Raw genomic sequence first — 11,397 nt, forward strand, 5'->3', positions numbered from 1 at the left:
GGGTTTTTTTCCAAATATGTTAATCCAAAACTATTTGCTAAATAATTTCTGAGAATAATTATTGGTCTGCAGATTGTTCATGGGCGGTTAGAGTATTTTTTTTATTTGCAGCATTGTTGTAGCCATGTTGGATCCAGAATATGATAGCGACAAGGTGAGCGAGGTAATATCTTTTATTGGACCAGCTTCTGTTGGTGAAAAAGAGAAGCTTTTGCGCTTCACCGAGCTCTTCAGGTCTGATTACTTTTCTCAGACCTGAAGAAGAGCTCTGCGGAGCTGGAAAGCTTCTCTCTCTCACCAGCAGAAGTTGGTCCAAGAAAAGATATTGCTTCACCCATCTTGCATCTCAGTATTTTTTTTTATAAAAGTTTGAGTTGTAGTTAGCTGTTCCTGGAAACATACCGGTAAGTTTCATGATACAATCCTGTTCCATAGCTGGATGAACATCTTCTAGAATCAGGTTTCCAGTAGGGATATTCTCATTCCATCCTTAAAAATGTGCTTCTTGTGACTATCCTACATATTTACTTAAAATCTGCTGTTTCTGGGAATACCTTTGTGAGCAGCAGGAGATTCAAGTTCAATTCCCAGCTCAGTCACAAACTTCCGGAAAGATCTTCCGCTAGTCCTGTAATCTACCCTGTGCCAAGGGGCTGGTCTACACTGGGGGTGGGGGGTGTCGATCTAAGATACGCAACTTCAGCTATGTGAATAGCGTAGCTGAAGTCGAAGTATCTTAGATCGATTTACCTGGGGTCCACACGGCACGGGATCAACGGCCGCGGCTTCCCTGTCGACTCCGCTACTGCCGCTTGCTCCGGTGGAGTTCCGGAATCGATGGGGAGCGCGTTTGGGGATCAATATATCACGTCCTAATGAGACGCAATATATCAATCCTCGATAAATCGATCACTACCCACCGATATGGCAGGTAGTCTGGACGTACCCTTAGTTCCCCACCTGTAAAATGGAGCTAAACCCCCTTCCATCCTGTTGAGATGATAAAATCCATGAATGATTGCGAGGCACTTGGATACTCCAGTGATGGAGCCTGTAATGAGTAGGCGGATTATATACCAGCAGACAAGTTTGTGATCTCTGTGGGAAAACTAACCAAAAAGGGGCATGCAAAGATATAAACAAATAAGCATCCCTTATGGGTGGGTGGGTGAGAGAGAGAACTGCCTGAAATGACGCCCATAAGGAGGGAAGGATAAGCCAGTCAGCCAAGTTGCAAGGTATCCAAGTCAGGCACCTAGTCCCTGACTTGGATATTGTAGAGTTGGGAAGTCCCCTCTCAGGGAAGGGCGGACACACAGAGTCCCTGACTTACAATGGTCGAGAACATGTTATCATCCTGAGCTGAGACCATGGGATAAGATGTACACAGCTTGCAACAGGAAAAAAAAAAAAAGATGCTGCCACTGTGGTCTGATGATTAGAGCAGAGAACTAGGATTCAGGACGCTTGACTCCCACTGGCAGTTCCGCCAGTGACTCACTGTGTGACCGTGGCCATGTCACTTAATCATAGAATATTAGGGTTGGAAGGGACCTCAGGAGGTCATCTAGTCCAACCCCCTGCTCAAAGCAATGTATCTGCACTCAGTTTGAAAGGGGGGTAGTGGTTCTTCTCTGCCACACCAAATAGTTGTGAGAATTAACTAATTGCTTGGGTCTGATCCAGCTCCTATTGAAATCAACAAGAGCTGGATTGGACCCTTAGAGCTGGTCTACACAGGGGGGGGCGATGTAAGATATGCAACTTCAGCTACGGGAATAGCGTAGCTGAAGTCGACGTATCTTATTTCGACTTACCTCCCGTCCTCACGGCGCAGGATCGATGGCCGTGGCTCCCCCGTCGACTCTGCTACCGCCACTCGCCCTGGTGGAGTTCCGGAGTCGACGGGAGCGCGTTTGGGGATCGATATATCGCGTCTAGATGAGACGCGATATATCGATCCCCGATAGATCGATCGCTACCCGCCGATCTGGTGGGTAGTCTGGACGTACCCTTAGAGAGAGTTTTATACTGCTAGCTCCATGCACCCAACCATCAGCTTTTGGGGCGTTTTGTTGGTGGCTTTTTTTTAAACATACTTTATAGATAAAAATCACCCCATAAGGCCAGCTTAATGCAACGAGCGTGGCTACACTATAGGATCTTCAGGGCAAATGCATAGATTCTGGGCATCCTTTAAGGCAATGTCTCCATACCGAGGGGTAAGTCCTCTCCCCTGTGCAAAGCCTGGATAAACGGTCTGTGTGGTCGGGAGGCTGCAGAGAGAGAATCTCTTCTCCCACATACACAGGGTGCTGCGAAGACGCTAATGCAGCCTCAAGAGCCTCCATGCTTGCTGGTGAGGTTGGTCAGAGGATCTACAGCTCTGCCCCAAAGAGGTAACGTAGAACTACCAGCAACCTCCTTCTTAGAGATCCTGTTGACAAGGCTTCATCACAGGGTGCTAAGTATTTGCAGGAGCTTGACTTACACCTTCCCTATCCCAGTACACCCAGTACTTTCTGCCACCGCTCAAAGTGGGAGAGGAACAGGACTTTGTCCATGGCATTTATTACTTACTTTAGAAGTATGCACTTAAAACGGTAAGGATGGCACACCGAAGGGTGGGGGGGTATCCTGCCAGCAGTGAGTCCCACCAAAGCCAATGGAGACGCTCACATATGTTAACTGGTTGCAGGATCAGGCCTTAAAGCTGCTCACAGTTCCACTTTTAAGGGGTTAGAAGTGCTATTTTAACCTTAAAAAGTGTCGGCTCCTGCTGGAGCCTTCCTCCTGGAGCACTCCGGCATCTTTGCTCCATCTGAATAACTGAAAATCCCTGTCTTCTAATGCTTTTTCCAGAGTTGTTGGGTTATTTATTTGGGGCGGTGGGGGAGGCGGGTGGTGGTAAATGAAGTACAAACGAAAATGTTTCTGTATATGCATTCATGGCAACAGAGCCACACAGAGACATAACCTAATGGAAGGCCCATATGTTGAAAAAATATTGTATGTAATGAGAATTGCTGCATTTTTTGTAAAACGTAATGGGACAGATAGGCAGCAGCTGTGGGTTACTCGAGGAGCAGCTAATTCAGCAAGCTGAATTTAAAGATATTTCCCAGATCTCCAAAACAATGAATAGCAGTGTTGTTTAAGATTACCATTATGGCTTACATCCTCCTTGGACTGGAAGCGTTGGGAGGAAGCCTTTATCTATGCTTCTGGGGCAGAAGTACATGATTAGTGGCTCGCCTATCATAAGAAGCCCCAGGGGAGCAAAGAGGACTGGACGTGAAGGAAGGAAGGAAATTGTGTTGGATAAACAAAAAAGCGCCTCAGGAAAGCATTTGAGATGGGCAAGACTTGGGAAAAAGTCAAATGCTCAAGGGACCTATTTGAGTCCTAGCTAATATTTAAAGCTTTTAAAAAAGGAATAAAAGGCTTAAGCAGATGAGGCTTGAGCTAAAAATGAATTAATAACATAGCAGGTTCATGTTTCTGTATATTTAGTTACACTCTAATCCAACATATTAATAGTTTTAAATATAAACAGCAAGTTTGAGAGCACGTGTGTCCATTTGACTTTAATTTCCCAGGGCTGAATTTGAATGAAACAAACAAACGAAAGTGACAATACAAATCGCTTGCAATTTGAGTTGAAAGATTAATATTAATTATTTGGTTGATGGTGGCACTTAGAGGCTCCCACTGAGCTCTGGGCCCCGCTGTGGTAGGTACTGTACAGACATACACAGGAGCCAGTGCCGTCCTCTGAAAGGAACGGCTACACTTCAGGCTGGAGGTGTAAATTCCAGCCCAAGGAGACACAGCCGGGCTCGCTCGCATCGAGTCAGCGCACTAAAAACAGAGTGTCTCCACAGCAGCGTGAGGAGCTAGCCACCCCGAGTACATTCCCATCAGGGGCGTACTCGGCCACTCTCATTGTTATTTTTAGCGTGCTCACTCGATTGGAGCTGACGCAAGTATGTCTGCTCGAGCTGGAATTTACAGCTCCAGTGTAGACATACCAACAGTCTACACCAGAGGTGGGGAAACTACCACCCGCAGGCCACATCCATCTGTGGGACTGTCCTGCCCAGCCCCTGAGCTCCTGGATGGGGAGGCTAGCCCCCGGCTCCTCCCCTGCTGTCTCCCCTCCCCCGCAGCCTCAGTTCGCCGTGCCGCCAGCGCTCTGGCCCTCCACCCCTGCCGGGCAACGTGGCAGGGCTGCGAGCTCCTGCTGCTCTGAGCGGCATGGTAAGGAGGTGGGGAGTGGGGGGGGGGGGGTTGGATAAGGGGCAGGGGATCCTGGGGGGCAGACAGGAGGCAGTTGGATGGGGCAGAGGTTCTTGGGGGGCAGTCAGGAGATGGGGAACAGGGGGGTTGGATAGGTGTGGGAGTCCTGGGGGGCCTGTCAGGGGGCAGGGGTGTGGATAGGGGTCAGGGGACAAGGAGCAGGGGGGTTGGATGGGGGTGGGGTCCTGGAGGGGAGGTTAGGGCCGGGGGATCCCGGGAGGGGCGGTCAGGGGACAAGGAGCAGGTGGGATTGGATGGGTTGGGAGTTCTGAGGGGGGCAGTCAGGGGTGAGGGGGCGGATAGGAGGCACAGCCTTCCCTACCCAGCCCTCCATACAGTTTCGCAACCCCGATGTGGCCCTCGGGCCAAAAAGTTTGCCCACCCCTGGTCTATACAGATGAGAGAGACAAAGAACGGAGCGGAAATCGAGGTGACATGACTTGTCCAAGGTCGCACAGTGGCAGATCCAAAAGTATAACTCAGATCTACTGACTGCCAGTGCCGTGGCCTAGCTACTAGACTGCACTGTGTCTATCTACAATTATAATTGGAGTAAAAGGACCTACTAATGGAAAAGTGGGAATGGAAATCAGACGGACTCATTTTTTTAGCTATTCCTCTGCTTTTATTTTACAGGGGGGACACAAATCACGAGCTACTCCCCCATGTACTGAAACAATTCACCATATGCTCCCTCTAGCGCCAAGGGAAAGGTGCTAGTTCAAATGCAAAGTCGCCCTCCAAAAACCCCAACATGTAATTTTCAATGGAGAGGCATTTGTAGGACAAATATATCACAACGTTATCGAGTTCTCCCACCATCAAGTTTGCCAAGAGCTAATAATCCAAATGGCACAGTGCAGTTTTAAGTCGTCTTTAGGCAGCTGTTCGTGTCAGGGGGACAGGGGACTGGCTAGTGTTGTGTCTAAATTTGTTGCAGGTTTCATACATGTAAACAAAAGAGGTTGGGCAGACAATCTGGGGCCTCGTTAAATTAGCTCCAGGGAGATCTGTCAAATGTAACTCAATGTTAAAAAAAAAACAAATTAAAAGAAAGAGGCTATCCAAGCGACAAGTATGTTCAATGATTTTCAGTTACTGGCAATTAAGCACCGATTTGAAAGCAACATTATCGCACATGCTGAATTACAATCGTAAAAATGGATCACATTATTTTATTGTGTTGGATTCCCCGGCCATGACGTTACAGTTTTCTATTACTGTGCAGTTCTGATAACTGAAAGATTTAATTGCCCGTAAAACCATCCGATTGCCACACAGACAGGAGCCTTTACATAAAAATAAATAAACAAGGAAAATCCCTCCGTGGGGGCAAATTCTGTTCTCAGGGTCACCAGAGTACAGCAGAAATAACTGCACTGAAGTCAACAGAATTACTATGGATTTACTGTGTACCAGGTGACAACTTGGTCCTTTTGCAAACATGAGCACCGTGTTACAAACCTGGCTTTAGAAAGAAATGACAACTGCAGCCGTGATTGGGGGGGGTGGGAGAGAGATTTGTCCAGTCACATCTTATTTGCAAATTGACAGAAACTGCATGACCACGCACAGAGGGGGATTGATCACGCTCCCACTCAGATGAGTGTTAAAACACCCATTGACTGACATGATGCACGATCAGGCCCCGAAGGGCATAATGACAGAGCTCAACTCGAAACGGCAGAAAGGCTCTTACGTGACCAGAGACCTTGCTTTCTTCTCCATGTGTGTTCTGTAAAATATACACATCGGGGATGTGATTCTACTATAAAAGTCACAGCAAACGCTCTCCCACTTGGACCACTGTGGAGCTGCTCAGTATTTGGGGAGAGGAGGCCGTGCAGTCCCAGCTGCGCTTGAGCCATAGGAATTTTGATACTATGGGCAGATTTCTTGAGGCATGTGTGAAAAGAGCTATGATTGAGACATGCTGCAGTGCAGAGGAAAGCTAAAGGAGCTGAGGCAGGTGTACCATAAGGAGAGGGAGGCAAACCATCACTCAGGTGCTTCACCTAAGACCTGCCAGTTCTATAAGGAGCTGGACGCTATCTTCCACTACCTCCACCACCAAAAGCCCCGTAGATACTTTGGCGGGCCTGGAGGTGATAGAAAGAGGACCTAACCCAGAGGACTTAGTCATTGACGAAGAGGTGGAGTTAGATGACCATGTGGAGCTCCTGGTGAGGTTGCCCAGTGGGGCAGGCAGCCACGAACTGTGACGTCTAGCCAGTCTCAGCAGTTGCTCTCCGGTGAGCAAGAACCAGGAGAGGAGACACCTGGTAAGCAGTGGCGTAGCCAGGTTCTAAGTGCAGGGGGAGCAAACATAAAAAAGTTGCCCCCCTTGGCTCCTCCTCTGGCCACGCCCCCCAGTGGCTTCTCCTCTGGCCACTCCGCACCTCCCCCCCCTTGGCTGGCTCCTTCGGCCGCGCCGCATCCCCCCTGGCTCCTCCGGCCATGCTGCGCCCCCCCTCGGAGGGGCTCGGTCTGGGGGGATGGGGCTGGGCATAGCGCGGCCCGGCCGAGGAAGTTTTTAGGGTGCGGTCGGGGGGGGGTGAGAAGAGGCGAGAAAGTTTCACGTGCCCCCGGGCAGGACTCACCAGCTGCCGAGCGACCTCGGAGGAAGCCATGACACCGCGATGGGCGGCCGCCGCGGGAGGGAGAGGGAGAGGCACGCGGGAAGCTCCAGGCAGTTGGAATATAACCGGCAGCTAGCGGATCAGCGCGGGGGTGTGGGACGAAGCAAATGCGCAGGGAGGGTGCAGGGGGGTGGGGTCACGGGGGCGGCCCAAAGGGCGGGGCCGCGCTGTAACCGCTTCGCACCTCTGCCCCGGGGCGATCCCCGCACGCGGCGGGCTGGAGTCTCGGACGTGACGTAAGCAGGGAGCGGACGGTCGGTCCCTACCCTACGCCCCCTCCTCTGCCTGTATAATGGGCCGCGAGCCGCTGCCAGGAGATGCTGCTGCTGCCGCATTAGCAAGATGCAGGGAGCGCTCGACTGCCGAGTCCTGAGCTGCCACAGGCGGCCGCGGCGATGTTGGGGCCACGCTGAGCATGGGGCGCGATGGCCGAGGAGCCAGCCCCCTCGCTTCTCCGGCCGCGCCCACCCCCCCCCATGGCTCCTCCGGCCGTGCTGCCCCCCCTTGCCTGCAGGAGCCCAGCACCAGCCCGGCAGGCCAAGCTTCAGAGCGGAGCGTGGGACCCGCCCGCTGGTGCCATGGTAACCCCTAACTAAGGCGCCGCTTTTGGAAAATGTGCTGAGGGGAAGCGGCTGCTTCCCCTGCATCCCCCCTAGCTACGCTACTGCTGGTAAGTGGCTGTGGTTTGTGTCTTGCGGAGGTGGGTTCAGGATATAGAAATGTGGAAGGCTGGCTGTGTTTCTGTGAGCTGGACATTTCCCTGTGTAGCTAATCCGTACAAGGGAACAGGGTGTTGATGCACAGTGAGATCTCACGGGAATTCTCCAGAGAGATCTCCAGGAAAATTTCCTGGAGGTACTCGGCAATCCTCTGCTGAAGGTTCCTTGGCAGAGCTGCTTTGTTCCTTCCCCCATTGTAGGAAACTTTCCCGTGGCATTCGGCAATCACTTGTGCAGGGACCAAAGCGGCACACAGGCAGCAGCATAGGGACCAAGGCAGAAGCCACAAGCATGGAGTAGATGTACCCTCACTTCCCTGCTTACCCTCAGCAGTGAATGACCCCCACCTGTGGAAAAGTGTGGGAGAATTCTAGAATTTTTTCCCTAGTCAGCTGCACCACAACCGTTGCAGCGTGCTCTTTTCCCCATGTAGACTGCCCCGCCCCCAGCCAACACTCACCATGCTTTGGGCGTTCGCAGAGATGTGTGCTTGCCAAGGGTCAGTGAGAAAGTGATTGTTATGTTGCACCAGGTGTATTTAACTGAAATGTTTCAGTGCTGTGAGTGAATTTAACAATCATGCTTCTGTACATTGTTCCTTGTACTTTGGCAGATGTGGTCTTCAGGAGCATCCCCCACACACCAGCCAGATAAGAAAGCGCCCAAGATCCAGCAAAGAAGACATGTTCCAGGTGGTGCTGCACTGCTCCAGTGCAGAGAAAAGGGAACGTAAGGCATGGAGGGAAGCTGAAAGGCAGGACAGAAAAGAAAACCAGCAGTTTGTTAAGGATGCTACTGAGCAGATGATTAAAATAATGGAGGAGCAAATGCAGATGATGAAGTCCTTAATAATGCTGCAGACTGAGCAGATGTGTGCGTGCGTGCCCACCCTCCCCTGCAGCACGTTCAGAACTCTTCTCCTTCCCCCCCAACTCCACCCGCACAGTCCTTTCCACTTTCCAGGACTTCTCAGCTTCCCCTTCACTCCACCTCCTCAGACAACTTTCAAAATGATAGCTGGACCTACACACAATCTCTAAAAATTTGCCCTTCCCTGGTACCTCCTTTCCGTGTGTGTGGGGTGGAGGGGGGAGGTTTCTTGTGCAATAAAAGCAAAGTTTTTGAATGGTAACATCTTTATTTGTTTACTACAAATTGAGATAGCAGGCACTACCAATACATACACAGGCAGTTTAATCAAGTGCTTGCTGGACTGTAAGGCCTCAAATGTCACCATTGCTTCCTAGGAAAACTACAAGTAATGTAACATTGCATCACCAATCTCAGTGATATACATCACTGCTTTTCATTTTCCAAGTGTTACCTCAAAGCCTCCCTGCTTCGACTTGCCCCCCTCTGGGCCTCTCTGATAGGCCTGGTATCTGGCTGCTCAAAATCAGCAGCCAAGCAGTCTGCCTCAACACTCCACCCATGAGCAAACATTTTACCCTTAGCTTCACAAAGATTATGCAATGTACAACACGCAGCTATGACCATGGGAATATTATCCTCATTGAGGTCTAACCTGCCATAAAGGCATCGCCAGCGCATCTTTAATCTGCCAAAGGCACATTCCACTGTCATCCAGCACCTACTCAGCCTGTTTTTGAACTGCTCCTTACTGGTGTCCAGGTTTCCCGTGTAAGGTTTCATGAGCCACGGCTGTAAGGGGTATGCCGGGTCTCCCAGGATCACTATGGGCATTTCAACATCCCCCTCTGTAATCTTCTGGTCTGGAAAGAAAATCCCCGCTCGTAGCTTTCTATACCGGCTGGTGTTCCTGAAGGTACATGCGTCATGTACCTTCCCGGACCATCCCATGTTGTCGTCAGTGAAACACCCATGGTGATCCACAAGTGTCTACAACACCATGGAGAAGTACCACTTCCTATTGATGTACTCCATTGCAAGGTGCTCTGGTGCCAAAATTGGAATATGTGCCATCTATCGCCCCTCCACAATTAGGGAAACCCATTTCTGAAAAAGACATCCACTATTTCACGCACATTTCCCAGGGTCATGGTCCTTCGTAGCAGGATGAGATTAATTGCCCTGCACACTTGCATTAATGCAGCCCCAACGGTTGACTTCCCGACTATAAACTGATTTGTGACCGACTGGTAGCAGTCCGGAGTCGCCAGCTTCCACACAGCGATTGCCACACTCTTCTCTACCGATAGGACAACTCTCATTCTGGTGTCCTTGCACTGCAGTGCTGGGGCGAGCTCCGCACACAGTTCCAAGAAGGTGGCTTTCCGCATCCGAAAGTTCTATAGCCACTGTTCATCATCCCAGAACTGCATTACGATATGATCCCACCACTCAGTGCTTGTTTCTTGAGCCCAAAAGCAACGGTCCACCCTCTGCAGCTATTCTCTGAATGCCAAAAGCAATCTAAAGTTGCTCCTATCCATATCCCACAGCATGTCAGACAACTGGGAGTCTTCTTCAGTTAGGAATTTTTCAATTAACTGCACTGCCATCTGTGATGTCTTCATGATAGTTATCAGAGCATAGGAGAGCAGTGCGGGATCCATCCCTTCGCACAAAGATGCTGTGGTGCACAGCAAAGAAGGGCTGTTGAAAAATGCTGCGAAAGAAAGCCAGAAGCCCATGGAATGCTGGGACAGAAAGCAATGCATCACAGGACTTTGAGCCCAGTCCCAAGATGCGCCATGATCCGCTTCACCTTCCCACAAGACTTAGCAGCAGAAGGTGTCAAGCTGGACTGTGGGATAGCTACCCACAGTGCACAGCTCACACTGTCAATGCTAGTGCCCCAAGTGTGGATGTGCTTTGCTGATAGAGGGAGTGAGTGTGAACATGCAATACCGATTTTTATTATAGTGCTTTTTGAGTGTTGACATAACTTTTGTCAACAAAACTCTGTAGTGTAGACAAGGCCGGTTACATAAACAATAAGGCCTTGGTACTTCTGGGCATGTGTGGGCCCTGTGCTTGTAGTCAATAGAGCTCTACACAGCACAGTCTTCTTCCTATAAGTCTCAGCTTGTATAGCACAAGGCAAGAGGCAGGTGTGAAAACCTGGCCTTACTGGAGCTAATGGGAGTTTTGCCATTGACTTCTCTGGGGCCAGGATTCCTCTCCATCTTCCCTCCCCCCAGGTCTTTGTAAGGGGTGCAACACACTTAAAAGCAAATGTGATAAGTAAAATAGGAACAAGACCTTAGGGGGAAATGCTGAGTTTTCCGTTAATAACGTAAGACACTTCTTTTGCACTTGGCAGGGGGTTTATTTTTCCTGAGCAGTATATAATTTATCAAATTATGCCCAAACCATACAAGAAATACTCCAGATGGCACCATAGCCTGTAGAAGAGGCCCAGAGTCCAACCAGTCTGGGGAATTTTTCTACAGAGAACTAGCAAAAGGTGCAAATTACTTCACAAATGGTCATCCCATTAAGTGTGTGCTGGGAATGACGACAGCTGCAAGAGTAGGGAAAACAGAGGAGGAATGACTAGTCATTAGAGCAGGAAAATGGAAGGCAGGGCCGGTGGGTCTGCCTTTGACTGGGCATATTGCTTCATTTATTTGTGTCTCAGTTTATCTAGCTGTAACCTAGTTATCATTGTTCAGAAATATTGTGAGGCTTTGCCAGAGCGCAGAGAGAAGGCAGAACAGAGTCAGCAGTGGCAAAATAATGAAATTAATAGGCAAAAGGTTTAAAACAAACACAAGAAAGTACGTCTTCACACAACAGACAGTCAACCTGTGGAA

The sequence above is a fragment of the Malaclemys terrapin genome, chromosome 3, assembly GCF_027887155.1.
Source record: "Malaclemys terrapin pileata isolate rMalTer1 chromosome 3, rMalTer1.hap1, whole genome shotgun sequence".
Lineage (NCBI taxonomy): Eukaryota > Metazoa > Chordata > Testudines > Emydidae > Malaclemys > Malaclemys terrapin.